General features: G+C 41.9%; 2 long non-coding RNA genes across 4 annotated transcripts; both read right to left on the bottom strand.

Moving 5' to 3' along the window:
* Window positions 1-225: 225 nt before the first annotated feature.
* LOC119288848 lies at window positions 226-2,859 on the bottom strand. Of its 2 annotated transcripts, XR_005141306.1 has the most exons (5): window positions 2,306-2,859; window positions 1,758-1,806; window positions 1,563-1,626; window positions 1,115-1,319; window positions 226-654 (listed from the first exon to the last, which is right to left on the bottom strand). It is a non-coding gene; the product is annotated as an uncharacterized LOC119288848 (long non-coding RNA). The 2 variants fall into 2 exon arrangements; XR_005141305.1 differs by having other exon boundaries at window positions 1,563-1,806.
* Window positions 2,860-5,354: 2,495 nt separating this feature from the next.
* LOC119288849 lies at window positions 5,355-7,086 on the bottom strand. Of its 2 annotated transcripts, XR_005141308.1 has the most exons (4): window positions 6,958-7,086; window positions 6,772-6,867; window positions 6,427-6,657; window positions 5,355-5,735 (listed from the first exon to the last, which is right to left on the bottom strand). It is a non-coding gene; the product is annotated as an uncharacterized LOC119288849 (long non-coding RNA). The 2 variants fall into 2 exon arrangements; XR_005141307.1 differs by having other exon boundaries at window positions 6,772-7,081.
* Window positions 7,087-14,359: the final 7,273 nt, after the last annotated feature.

Raw genomic sequence — 14,359 nt, forward strand, 5'->3', positions numbered from 1 at the left:
CTGAAAATTTTAATTGCTGTTGTTTTATTTGCTCAACAGCAGTAACATGTCAGTTGTACTAAGTCCACTGGTTCATGATCTGGAGCATCATCTACACCTTCATAAGTTTCTAAGTCACCTTAGGCTACCACCATGTTCTCAACATCATTGTTGCCTTCGCTGTTGCCATTGCCGACGTGGTCGCCCATAGCACCATCCTCCAAGCTAACAAAGGATAACTCGGTGTTCCCTGCAAAGTCATGTACACAAGTAACGGGAATAATATTGGAAAGAGAAGGAGATGATGACCAACATCTTTCACCATATGAGTTGTTATCCGCTTAACTCTTTCAAGTTTCATCTTTTAGCATATCTATACAATATATCCTACAGCCCCATGAAACATATATTTTATATTTTAAAGTGGCTCCAAAAGATAATCTGGTCCACTTGATGATAATTTAGCTAATCAAGGACTAAAAAAGGATGTTCATTTAGTTTTTCTTTGTAAATCTTAGATATGGCATATGGCAGCAATGCAATCACTAGATGTTATACTACATCTTGGTGCTTTATAAAATAATGGATAGGATTAAACAATACTCACTGGTAGCTTCATGTTCGACCTTGTGCCCACTAGGACGACATTCTTAACGAGGTCCTGCCCTTTTTGCCCTGATGAAAAATGTGCAATCTCAAGATTCCAATCAAGAATAGATGATTTTGTTCAGAACAAGACTAAAGATTTCTGGAAAAGCAGAGTATACTTGTAGCCAGCGGAATAACAGTTTATCTAAAAAGATGACCAAGAAGGCAAGAACTTAAGAGATTGCATAATCCCCTAATTTTAGATATATAGTAAATTCAGCTTCATCTAAACTAACATGATGGGTGAAGATTGTAATTCAAGGAAGTAAAATAAATTAATGGGGTTAGGTAGACGTTGGCTAAACAATGGCTCCAGATTCAATGCACAAGAGCCAAAGACTGGACAAGAAGACCTGAGCTAAATCATGCCCTCAAAGAAGATCCAGCATGCCATACACCCTTGAGTAACTGAGGAATATGACTGCCAGTCTAGATACATGATGGAAGTAACACACAAATCAGATAGATATGCATGTGCATTAATCACCTCATGTTGCTGACCTGCGAGAACTTCATAAAGAAGAGGTATGTACTCCTCATAGTCTTCAGCATCCATGGGCTTGCACCTGAACCAAAACACACACACGCGCGCGTAAAACAGAGCACGGACACGCACTGACTCACTCTTCGAACAGGGCATATGCGAACAGGTGCCGAGCTCAAGGGATGACATGTTCCAAACAACAAGGTACCTGCGACCAAATATGTGTTCAGGAGAAGATTAGAGGAATGGATTAGTGGCGTTGTGCATATGAGGAGAGACTGAGTTAGCATCAGGGATAGATGGTGTATAGTTTCAAAACAATTTACACTACCTCATCATAAATAAGTAATTTGCCAAATAAACAAGGACAGCAACAAATAATAAGGTAACAATTTGAGAGATAATTGCCACATAAAGGCAAGTATGTATATTTCCAAAGTGTGAGAGGTACCTGAGACAGGTTTTGCCTTGCCCTTCCTTCCACTACAAAGACTTCTAAAGATGAGAAACAAAACCTAAAAGAGAGTGGCACAACTATGCAAATAATTACTTACATTGCTAACTAAAATATGACTAACTTGCTTCTAAAATTGAACGTTTACTGCCAAAATTATTTGTGAAGGGAGGCGATATATAGAAGTTGTACCAGTGTGGCTGCAGCTTCAACAAAGGATCCTTGATATGGCAGATTCAAGCTACAAGAAATCAAGCATGAAAAAAGAGTAAATATTTGACATCTGATTTCAAGACATTATACTACAATTTGCTCATAAAGTTTTTCAAATGTACATAAATACATAAATACCACTGAGAAAGCAGCTATAGGCCTCATCTTTATATGCGGTACATATTCTAAAAGTACATATCTAGCAATGATACAAGAAGCTTTTCAGTTTCTCAATTATATTAGCTAACATCAGTGCTAATAACACAACCAATTGTAGGTCCTAAAATTTTGAGATATGTGAGAGAACAAAACTCTTTCTAGCAAATTGAAAATTGAACAAATCAACATACTGAAAACAGATGCAAAGGGACCCTTATTTTCCCACTCACAAGCCTACTCTTTTCACCAATGAGCCAGCAAAAGAAGGAAATCAAGATCCGGATGCCCTCAGATCTAGATTCTACATAAATTGTATGAACAACTAAAGATCCTGACTTCGTTATTTGGATGACCATGGTTGGACTTACCACAGAAAAATGGATCAACTGGCTTGGACAAAACGGAGAGGAGGAGGCCGCTGCTGTCACGTCAGACGAGGAGGAGCAGGCAGTTTACTGGATGTGCAACAACAGACTTACCCAGATCTGGAGCAGGGAGCACGGGGTACAATCATCGCGTCCAGGAAAGCCGTGTTGGGCGGAGTGGTCCGACGAAGGTGGGATGCGGATGCAACAAGGGTCGGAGCTGCAGGCAAGCGACGGTGGAAGTCACAGACATTAAAGGTGGGCGTCGGTGGCGGATGCAGGTTGACCCGGGCGGCGGTGGTGGAGGTGAGAGACGACCAGTAGTGGAGGTCGGGAGAGTGGAGGGCGAGCGGCGCCGGAACGATTTAGGGCGGCGGCGCCGGCCAGGAAGTTTGAGGAGGGCGGCGGCCATGGAGCAGATGTGAGATGGGGACGCAGCTCCTCTGACGTACGGCGCACTCGCTGACGTGTGGACCCGGACCCACGCGTCAGTGGCCCAACGTCAGGTGGCCGTACGTCAGGGGATCCGGCTCCGTGAGATGGAGAGATGGGACGAAGTGGGGAATTGGTGGTCTAGGGATTCTATTCATCTGGATGGGCCTTTTTTCCTGTAGGCCCATACACACAGGAAAATCGGCGGAAGTTTCATTTGAGGCGCCAAAGCGAAAAAAACGCGGGAGGTAAGAATTTCCGGCGCCAGAGCCCGTTTCGCGGTGGTGAAATGGCGGGCTGGGCCTCAGATATTTTTCCTGTGGGCTGGACTCTCAGGAAAATAGTCAATTTTCCTGGGAGCCAAATTTAGCCCGTCAGGAAAATTTATATTCCTGTGATGGGCTTCGGGCCTCACAGGAAAATTCGTCACCTAAAGGAAAAGTACAGTTTCTGGTAGTGGGTGCAAGCCAGAAAAAAGGATCTCGGAGATCTAATTTCCGTGAAAATCATACAGTGAACTCCAAAATTATTTGCCGACTCGATCTCCTTGACTCCCAGACGGTCAGAAGAAACTTGAAGCTTTTCTAATAGATCAACTGTGGCGGCTTTGATCGTTGAAATCAAGCTTTTACTCCAAGGAGACAGAGAGCTTAAAATTGTTGCTATATCTCGTGATCGAAACGTTGTTTGCCATAGACTTGCCCAGTTGGGGCGTTCTTCTCCATGTGCAACTGTCTGGTTGCGCTCAGGTTTTAGTCTTGATGAGATTGTAAGCCTATGTGGCCAAACCATTCACTAATATAATTTCTTTTACCCGAAGAAAAAACTTGAAGCTTTTATAATTGGAGATCTTGGACCAGTGCTAGCGCTTCTCCGCAGGCCTAGGCTTCCAACGTTTCAGCCCTTCTACTCGTAAAAAGAAAACGGTTCAGGCCTTCAAACACCACTGCTGATGCGCCGCAAGTACATGCCCGACTGCTCTTGTTTGACATAAAGTCATAGCACCTTATTTCCCGAATATATGAAAATATACCTGTTGATGAAGAGATGCGTTGATAGGGGACTTTGGAATTTATTCTCGTGAATGGCCCGGCGTCGTGCATACCAGATGGACCACAACGTAACAAGGATCTCAACAAACTTGACGTCGCTTAATGTGTTGCACAAATCGAAAAGCCAGAACTTGGTGTCCGGTGTTTTATTTAGGACAGTAAAACTAAACCAATTTCGAGCCTTCTCAGGTTTCTAGGAATGATTTTGAAAATCTTGGCCGTCAGATCTGATCTATGTCCCGACCTTTATTGAACGTTCTTTTTACTGGGCCGAATGTCCTAAAGGCAGCTGCTCCACTGAAAAAGTCTGAGTCCTCTCATTCACCGGGCCTTTTCTACATGCCCGATTAGCTAAACGACTTCGATCCACGACCACAAGCGAGGATTTGTCGCTACGAGAGAGCGAGAGGGACGAGCCGACGCCGTCATCCTCCAAGAGTAAGGATGGCAATGGGTAGGGTATGGGGCGGGTAGAGCAATATGAAAGTGTGACGAAGACATCAATACCATTGTTACACCCACAGCCCCTACTGCTATACATATTGGACCAATTACTAGAGCTCGCGCACGCCAATTAAATTACCAGGCACTTTCATTTCTTGGTAATGATTCTAATGTTCATGAGAATATGATGCTGCCTAAATTGGATACATTTGTCTTGCTTACAAATGAAGGGCCTAGCCTGGACAAGAAGGGTGAAAATTGGAGCAAGATCAAGGATGGGGATGATGGCATGCGCAGGGGAACAAGAACGGAGTTACAAGTGATGATTTCAGGACTTTGAAGCCACCATAATGAGTGTATGAAGCCTTGGACGAAATATATGACACTTCATAAATTTTATCTAGAGGCTATGATAGGTGTTGCGTCACCTTATTATTGGGCCAGACCCATGTAATTTCAGTATACTTGAGTATAGGCTGTTTTTAGAGTTCGTATGTGTGGGGAAACAAGAGATAGAGTTGGTTTCGGACCCCTCCAAGGCTCACGAAATTCCTTCCTCTTCCTCCATATATACATCCCTTAGGGTCACTATGACGAGACACAAAATGTCATCGAATAGCTAATAACGTCACAAATTACCCCTAAGTGACATTTTATGGGCGTCACAAGGATCGTCACGGAATCCCCGTCACAGATTACTCCTAGTGACGGCGCGCGCAAAATAACGTCACTGGATATAGGACCGTCAGTGATGTTCTCTAGAACATCATCAAGTTGTTACTTTTGTGACAATCGATTAATGTCACACGCTAGGAGAAAAAATTCCATATTGCACCATATTCAGTGATGTAGGAACGTCACAAATTCATGCCACGTCAACACCCAAGCAGACTATCCCACAGCTAGCATCATTAGTTTCATTATTGGTGAAGATGACACCACATATATTTGATTTATTTTGAATTTAAATTATGACAAATGATTAAATCCACCATAATCCAAATGCATATGACAATAATTATTTAATTCATATGAGATTATATAAATATAAGTTAAGATCCAAATCACATCATAAATTTATGATATTATATATTTAATCGTCTCAGCCAATTCGTCCTCTTGTGTTTCATAGTAAAAATTAACACTGACTCACGAGTTTGACAGAAGAATAGACAAGTTGAAAAGCAATATTTAGATAAGTAAAGACCACATGTGTTATCGTGATGATTGCAATGTATGATTCAACAACTATCTTTCCATCGCAAAAGGATGGCCTTCATGCACCATTAAGTTTGGATTAGGACTGCTAAGTTGCTTGCTGAGTTGCTTGAGCCCTTAAGAGAAAACCAATCAGGATATTCGTCTCTTGTTGCTTCTTTTGCCAGGCTTCATTCTTCTCTTGCTCGATCTTCTTCACATCTTCCAATTATTCGTGTTGCTTCCTCTACACCTCTTCAAATTCTCTCGCTTGTGCTTCAAGTCTCACCACTAACTCCTCTCAGTGCCTATAAATTGACAAAACATAACAATGTTGCATCTTGATGAGATGAAAACAGACAAGATAAAAAGGTGAGAGTACCACTAAGAAGCTTACAATCTATCAAAATGTGAATGTAAAATAGAGAGGTGCATTATTAAATGTGAAGGCAAACATATGGATGGGCAAATGAAACAGTAAACTGAAGAATAACTTATAATGGTAAAAACATGCATAACTAAGAGATAAATTTCATTTATCATTCTGAAAAGGAGCAAGCATCACCGATAAGATATCAAGTTAGTAACCTAGGCAAGAAGCAACTATGCTTGGACAACAACTTTAAGATCAAACTCAACCAACCTATATCAATCTACTAAAAAGCAAGCATATAAACCAATCAACAAATCATACTAGATTTCAGGATTAGAAACCATGCATTACAATCTTATTCTCATGCCTTTGTGTTGTAGCAGCAAAAACCATGTATTTCTCATTACAATAATTATTATTTTTATGTTACTTTGGATTATTGGATTTGGATCAAACCATATATAAACAGCGAAGCACTCCTCAGTTTATTACAAGAACTGAAGACAAATGTCTTATTCACAAGTATTTGTGTATGCATTTTCTTACTATCATGAGGGCACTATGCACAGGCAGAAAAGCATGAAAAAAATAAACAACAAGAACACAACAAGAAACAAGACAAGTACCTGTCATTTGCATCTCTCGCCTCTTTATCATTTTGCTCAATTCTTTCTTCTAGAACTCAGATCCTTGCTGATGAATTAGAGTTCCCAAATCTCCCGGATCTTGATGCATAACTCATGCTGGAAAGGAAGGTGCTATGGGCGTTTTCTTCCTTTAGAACTTCAGCCACAATCATTGAATCAAACACTGGTTGTCACTTTTGATTGTGTTTCCCTTTTCTTTTCCATTGCATTCTATTGTATAAAGGAAAACATTGATGCTCAAGTAAGGCAAAGTTCATATGATGGATACACTCGATCAATATGAGAATCATTTCAAGTCAAAAACAATAAAGGAAGAAATCTTACATAAGCTAGATGTGTCGGCTCGCTCATGCTGTTAGTACGGGTCTCTTTGAAAAACTCAATGGGACTTGGCTCCTGACTATTGTACTTGCCGTTTTCCTATATATGAAAATCTAACATTACCACTCCATATATACTGACAAGATACGATAGACATAGGACTAGAAGTAAGGTATTTGGAATGCTTACAATTTTGCTGAAAGTGGAAACATAAGACCTAATTAAAGCCAGTGAATGCACACTGATGTACACATTATTCAAGATGTAAGTCCACACGATATATTGCCATTGCTTTGGACATAGCAAGAGTGGCTTCCTCTTCATCTCTCAAAGCCCCTTCCTAGAGCTTACATGAATATAATAAAGTAGATAAGTTAGGATGCAAGCACGGGATGCACTAATATCATGTATTACTAATTGTTAAAGTGAAATTAATGGAAAACATTTACTCTTGCTTGCACTATGAGTAAGCATATGGATGGAGGAGTACTTGTAACGTAACTGACTGATTTAGCTATTACAAGTTGGCTTCGCATTGGTGGTAGACAAAAAGAAACTAGATTGTGTAAAACAGGCATAACTCGTAAGCAGGCAGCAGTGCCAACAAGAAGTTCATGTCAGAATGTATAAATACAAAATGGAGATCTCACGCATTGGGATCTAACAAGTAAAGAAATCAACATGCATGGTGCAGCTAGGTCACAGTCAGGGAGAAGCAGCCAGCAAGCCAATAAAAACAAGACTAGAATGTTCAGAATAAAAAAAACAGCAAAAATATATGATCACCGGAGCTACTGGCATGGTTTAGAAACCAGAAAGTTTACTACTATTTCAGAATTAAGGCTCGATGGATGGTGTTGTATGTTTGCAAAGTAGGAGCAGGTTGATTTTACCCAACTTAGTATGTCAGCTTAGTATGGCATAGTTTAGAAACCAGAAAGTTTTACTACTATTTCAGAATTAAGGCTCGATGGATGGTGTTGTATGTTTGCAAAGTAGGAGCAGGTTGATTTTACCCAGCTTAGTATGTCAGAATATAGTAAAAAAACTAAAGTTTACCATGTATCTGCTTTTATCAAGTTCTGGGCGTACTGAAAATGCTTGTGGGCTTCAGACGCTTAACATCATGGGTAGCTAAATTAGGAGAGGCATGTCAAACATTAAGTTTAGTTCTCTTTTGACTAGTACTGTAGACAAAAGTACACTGATACAGAGCTATACATCTCCTTAAGGAGTCAAAATCAAGTGCAGTCTCAGTCTTTATTCAGTTTTGACAGCACTAGTTAAGGACTATTTATGGGACAACAGAACCACAAACATAGAATTCAGTTTCACGTTTTAACATAGATAAAGTGGTTGCATCAAGAAGCTAGTTTATCCTGACATATAGATACAGGGATACAAGGATGCACTGCTTCCTGCTTGTAATTAGTTCTCCTTTTATATGCTGCATACTTTAGTTCATGTGTTTATGTTCATGTGATTATGACACCATACAGCGATCAAGAGCATCTAGTTTTATTCATTACAGCAGGGTACAACCATCAGATGGTTAACATATAATTTTCTTCTGAATGCAAGAGTAGCCATACAAGCACATGGAAGCAAAAGAAATCTCCCAGCTAAGGCCACACATCTCATACCTAACTGAACTTTTCCATAACGGCTAACAGTGCTACAGTAGCATATATTCAGGTTCATCCCTTTTGACAATAGCAGGCTATAACAAATGCAAAACCATGGTCACTATTGCAGTTTTGCACACAGACCTATTAATAGGATATCAAGTAAAGTTATCTAGCAAGAGGTTCAGGCTTTTTAACATCGCAGGCTGTAGCAAATCCTAATTGCAGAGAAGGGCGAGGTGATTAGTACTAGTATGCATGAACCCTAATCATTGAACGCCAAGGGGTGGCTGGATGAGGAGGGCGGCATGAGGAAATCACCGAAAAGTCGTCGGGCGCTGGGGAAAAGAGAGTCGGGTGCTCACTGGGCGGGTTGATGCGGTGGGTCCAACCTCGGCGGCGGGGCAGCCTCCTTCAATCTGGCGTCACGGGTCGCTGCAGTTGGGGGAGAAGAGGGCCGGGTGCTCGCGGGGCTGGATGTTTGGGTGGATCCGAGCTCGGCCTGTAGGGTGACCTCCCCCGATCTGCCGCCGCCAGTCGTTCCAATCGGGGCTGTAATCTTGGGGAGAAGAGAGCCGGTTGAACCGGGGCAGAAGAAAGATGCGGGGTAGGCAGTGGCTCTTCGCGGGTGAAAAGGAGGAATTTGGCTGGGTCCTTGACGAGTGGGGACACAGTGTACACGAGGAATGATTTATTTTCAGTATTTATCTTCCACTCTAATACCATGTAATTCATTTACTTCGAAATAAATATCAAATTATTATTAGAAAAAGGAAATCTTATATAAACATTATGATTCAGTATTTTCCATGTAGTTTTTTTAGATAATTGTAAATAAATATGCCAAAACTTGTACACAATGGTCTTAAATATGTTTTTCTCGCCCACAAGGATTCCTGCGGCATCGATCCCGACCACAACGGAACTGGTGGTTTGATTTTGATCGGAATCCAACGACAAAGAAATCATTTGTATCTGTTGTAGAACTGGATGGTTCATCATATAGATAAATTATTTAAAAAATTAGATAGAACGAAATAACGTCACCTCAGGCGTGCCCCATTCAAGTTGTTTGCCCAACAACTATCTATTTACATATAAGAATAAAAATAAGATTTTCCATCTACTCTCATCTTTCCATTTTAATTTTTTACATAGAGCGAAACGACATTACCTTATGAGCGCCCAATTGAAGTTTTCAACACATCCACTACCTATTTATTCCAGATATAAGAACAAAATAGCTATGTTAAAAATATATGTTTTTTCCATTGCCCGTTCACTCTCTTATTCCATTTCTATTTTGAGATAAACAACATCAGATCACAAATGCCCGATTAAAGTTTCTTGCCGAGTCACTACCTATTTATATTAGAAAGAACAAAATAACCATCTCAGAAAAAAGAGAAAACAGACCAAGGTTTTCAATTTATAAAAAATAATAAAATATATGTCTTGCATGGCTACTACCTACTTATATTTTATTTGCGGGATACTACCTACTTATATTAGATAGAACAAAATAATTACAACGCTAAATAGCCTTTGAAAAATTATGGAGAGTACCACTACCAAAACTAATGCATGGGTCCTACCTCTCAATAACCCTTGGACTAGCTATGGCGGGTCCCACTGCTAGACATTACATGACAAAAAAATGATCACCACACATTCGTAGTATTCGGTGACACTAGCAAATCCGTCATGAAAATACCATACTATCACAGAAATTGACAGCCAGGTGTGCTCAGAGACCGAGGCAATTAGGTGACGTTTATCGTCACCGATTTGCGGTAATCGGTGACATTGTCCACCATCGTCATGAGGCTTTTCGTCACGGTATGTCAATTTTGTTGTAGTGGGTGTCGTTTAGGCTTTGAGTTTTGTTTAGATTAAAAGTTCGCCATAGCTGCAACTTCGCGTACTTCATTTGTGTTCAACGACCAGACCAAGACGTCACAAAACCCCACTTGATCAATAAAGCTTTCCTATTTTATTCGCAATATCCAGATTGCAATTTCAGTTTTTTTTACTTGTTCTTCGTTTGCTTGCAGGAAATAGACCCTCGTGGTCAGGTTGATCGTGCACCGGCGTGATCAGTAACCTCTCAAAGTTGGTTTAGCGATTGCTAAGGCGCGACGTCCTCACACGTTTGTAGTCGAATCGTCAAAGTCTACTTCACCAAAAACGATAGCCACCATCTCATCGAAAGATGGGACACCTTTGCCTCTATCAAATGGTATCAGATTTCCAGGTTGCTCGGTGAGATTTTCAGTTTTTCGTAGTTTAGATACCTACAGTCCACGAAAAAACCACAAAAAATTAGGGTTGGTTCATCATATCCGAACCAGTATGAGCCTTTGCATAGTCTTTTCAATGTTTTGCTTTGTTGAGTTTGCGATTGCATCATCGTGTCAAGTTGCTCGTCTTAGCGTCTAGTCTTTTAGAGTTTTGAGTTCTGGTCATAAGTTGTCACACCGCCGCACCATCATCATCGCCCGTGCCATCTATCACCACCACTTCTCCGACACCGCTCAGAATCCATATACCACCACCAATCTGTATCCATATACCACCACCGCTACCATATATCACCACCACTGCCATATACCACCACCGCTGCCATATTCTACCACCATATATCCACCACCAATCTGAGTTCTTTTCATATTAGGTTTGTTTTCGAGATCCATCTATTTTCCAATTCGTGTTTCCTTGCCTGAGTAGGCTTCGAAAAAAGAGTCTAGAGACCCCCGGGCAGCTTTTAGGCCAAAATTTCGGTTGGTCAAAATATTTTTTGCCTATCCTATTTTTAGGCTTTTCTGAGTCTTTCGAGACACGTGACATCATACTGATTTTTTGTTGCACTTTTTGGTCGTCGCTGCCTTGATTTCCAAAAAAATAGTCAAAAAAATTTTGTGCCTATCTTGTTATTTTGACTTGGGAAGAGTTTTGAGACACTCGCCGTTATGGTGTTTTTCGGCAAAAAAGGAGCGCAAAAAAAGATCAGAAAAAAAATCAAAGTGTGCTTTTCCCCTGTTTCCGTGCAGCGCCGTGATTTTGTTAATGTTCTAGGCTCGCGTCTCTAGCACGGTCTAGCCTAGGACCAGCACAGTACCCTCGTTGAGCATGTATTCAACTTTGCATCTCTGAATTGATTATTGCTGGCATTTTTGCTTCCATATCATAAGCCTTCCCAGTTCCACATTTATCTACATCATGCGTTTGACACCACCTGGCAATCGCTTTGTCCAAGCTTTGGGAGTTTTGGTTACACCGGTTGCCGATCACCACCTTCTGCTGGGTAAGAACTGGTAAGGATTTGAGATTTGCTTGACGGCTTTGTGACACACCACCACCACCACCACTTTCTAGTAGTTTGTAGGATCATATTTGTGTGTTTCTATTGCTACTAACCATGGCAGGACCACAAGACGACGAGATTGACTAGGAGAACATGGAGAACAAGGAGTTGCATGATAAGTTTCAGCAAATGATGAGTGGCCAGGTGGGAGATGTGCTAAGCAGATTTGAAGATGCCATGGAGAAGATACATGGCATGGAGAAGTCGTTCGAAACAAAGCTGGATAACAAGTTTAATGAATTGCTCACGTGTCTTCCACGACCACCACCGGTTGCACCTATCGCACCTCTGCAATGACAACAACAATGTCCCCTTTTGAATCAGTTCGGACGAGCGAAGCATGTTCCTCTTGAGGATGGCCAAACTTCTGGTGCTGCTGTACCTACTGTTGATGCTTCTTTGGCTCCTGCTAGTGCTGTTGCTGGTGCCGAGGAGGAGGATGATTATGCGGGCGATTACGAGGATGAGGTTGATCAAAATCAGAACTACGTGCAACCACCACCACCACCAGGTCGTCCACATGCATATAATCGCAAGGGTAGGGCTGCACCACCACTTCAGGTACGAGATCCTAACCATCTCCCTAAACTAAAATTGAATATTCCACCATTTGAGGATAGATATGTTCCTGATATATATCTTACTTAGGAGTTAGAAACTGAACAACATTTTACATGTTTATAATACCCTGAGGAGAGACGTGTTGCTGCTGCTCTTTGTGCTTTCACTAGTTTTGCTTGTGTGTGGTGGTCTGAACATCGTATTATTCGAATAATATTCCAACTACTTGGGCTGCTTTGAAAACTGCTCTGTGTACTCGTTGGGTTCCACCATATTATCAACGTGAATTACTTAAAAAATTGCAGCGTTTAAGACAAGGAAAAAAAATCTGTAGAAGAATATTATCAGGAGTTACAAACTGGCATGATTAGATGTGGTATTGTTGAGGATAATGAAGCTATACTTGCACGTTTTATGGGTGGATCAAATAAAGAGATTTAGACCATTCTAGAGTATAAGGAGTATAACAATATCACTCGTTTATTCCATCTTGCTTGCAAAGCTGAACGTGAAGTGCAGGGTCGACATGCATTGGCGCGAACTATTTTTTCTGCAGGTCGATCTTCATCATGGACACCACATACATCCTCTACTCCCACACGTCCTACTGCAGCACCACTGATTTTAGCCGCCAATTCCAACCGAGAAACAAGAAAATAGGCACCACCACCGCCATATGCCAGGAGTACACCTTCTAGGCCTGCCCAGAGCTCTTCTTCATCCATGGCATCAACAAGGCATGCACATGATATTATTTGTCATCGTTGTAAGGGAAGAGGTCATTATGTGAGAGAATGCCAATCTCCGCGTGTTATTATTGCTACTGAGGATGGTGGGTATCAGTCCGCTAGAGACTACGATGAGGAGACTGTTGGGGAACGCAGTATTTCAAAAAAATTACCTACGATCACGCAAGATCTATCTAGGAGATGCATAGCAACGAGAGGGGAGAGTGTGTATACGTACCCTCGTAGACCGAAAGCGGAAGCGTTTAGTAATGCAATTGATGTAGTCGAACGTCTTCACGATCCAACCGATCCAAGTACCGAATGCACGGCACCCCGTGATCAGCACAAGTTCAGCTCGGTGATGTCCCTCGTACTCTTGATCCAGCTGAGGCCGAGAGTGATTTCCATTAGCACGATGACGTGATGATGGTGATGATGAAGTTAGCAACGCAGGGCTTCGCCTAAGCACTACAACAATATGACCGAGGTGTGTAACTGTGGAGGGGGGCACCGCACACGGCTAAAAGATCAACTTGTGTGTCTATGGGGTGCCCCCCTCCCACATATATAAAGGGGGAGGGAGTAGGAGGCCGTCCAAGGGGTGGCGCGCCTAAGGGGGGAGTCCTACTCCAAGTAGGATTCGGCCCCCCTTTCCTATTCCTACAAGGAGAAGGGGGAAAGAGGAGAGGGAGAGAAGGAAAGCCCCCCCAACCCTAACCCAATTCGGATTGGGCTTGGGGGTGCGCGCGCCTCCACCTGTCCGCCGCCTCACCTCTTCCACTAGGGCCCATGAAGGCCCATTCACCCCCCCGGGGGTTCCGGTAACCCCCCGGTACTCCAAAAAATGCCCCAACCTATCCGAAACCATTTCGGTGTCCAAACATAACCTTCCAATATATCAATCTTTATGTCTCAACCATTTTGAGACTCCTCGTCGTGTCCATGATCTCATCCGGGACTCCGAAAAAACTTCGGTTCATCAAAACACGAAACTCATAATTCAAATCATCATCGAACGTTAAGCGCGCAGACCCTACGGGTTCAAGAACTATGTAGACATGACCGAGACACATCTCTGGTCAATAACCAATATCGGAACCTGGATGCTCATATTGGTTCCTACATATTCTACGAAGATCTTTATCGATCAAACCGCATAATAACATGCGTTGTTCCCTTTGTCATTGGTATGTTACTTGCCTGAGATTCGATCATCGGTATCATCATACCTAGTTCAATCTCATCACCGGCAAGTCTCTTTACTCGCTCCGTAATGCATCACCCCGTGACTAACTCATTAGTCACATTGCTTG

The sequence above is a fragment of the Triticum dicoccoides genome, chromosome 4A (genome assembly GCF_002162155.2).
Source record: "Triticum dicoccoides isolate Atlit2015 ecotype Zavitan chromosome 4A, WEW_v2.0, whole genome shotgun sequence".
NCBI lineage: Eukaryota > Viridiplantae > Streptophyta > Magnoliopsida > Poales > Poaceae > Triticum > Triticum dicoccoides.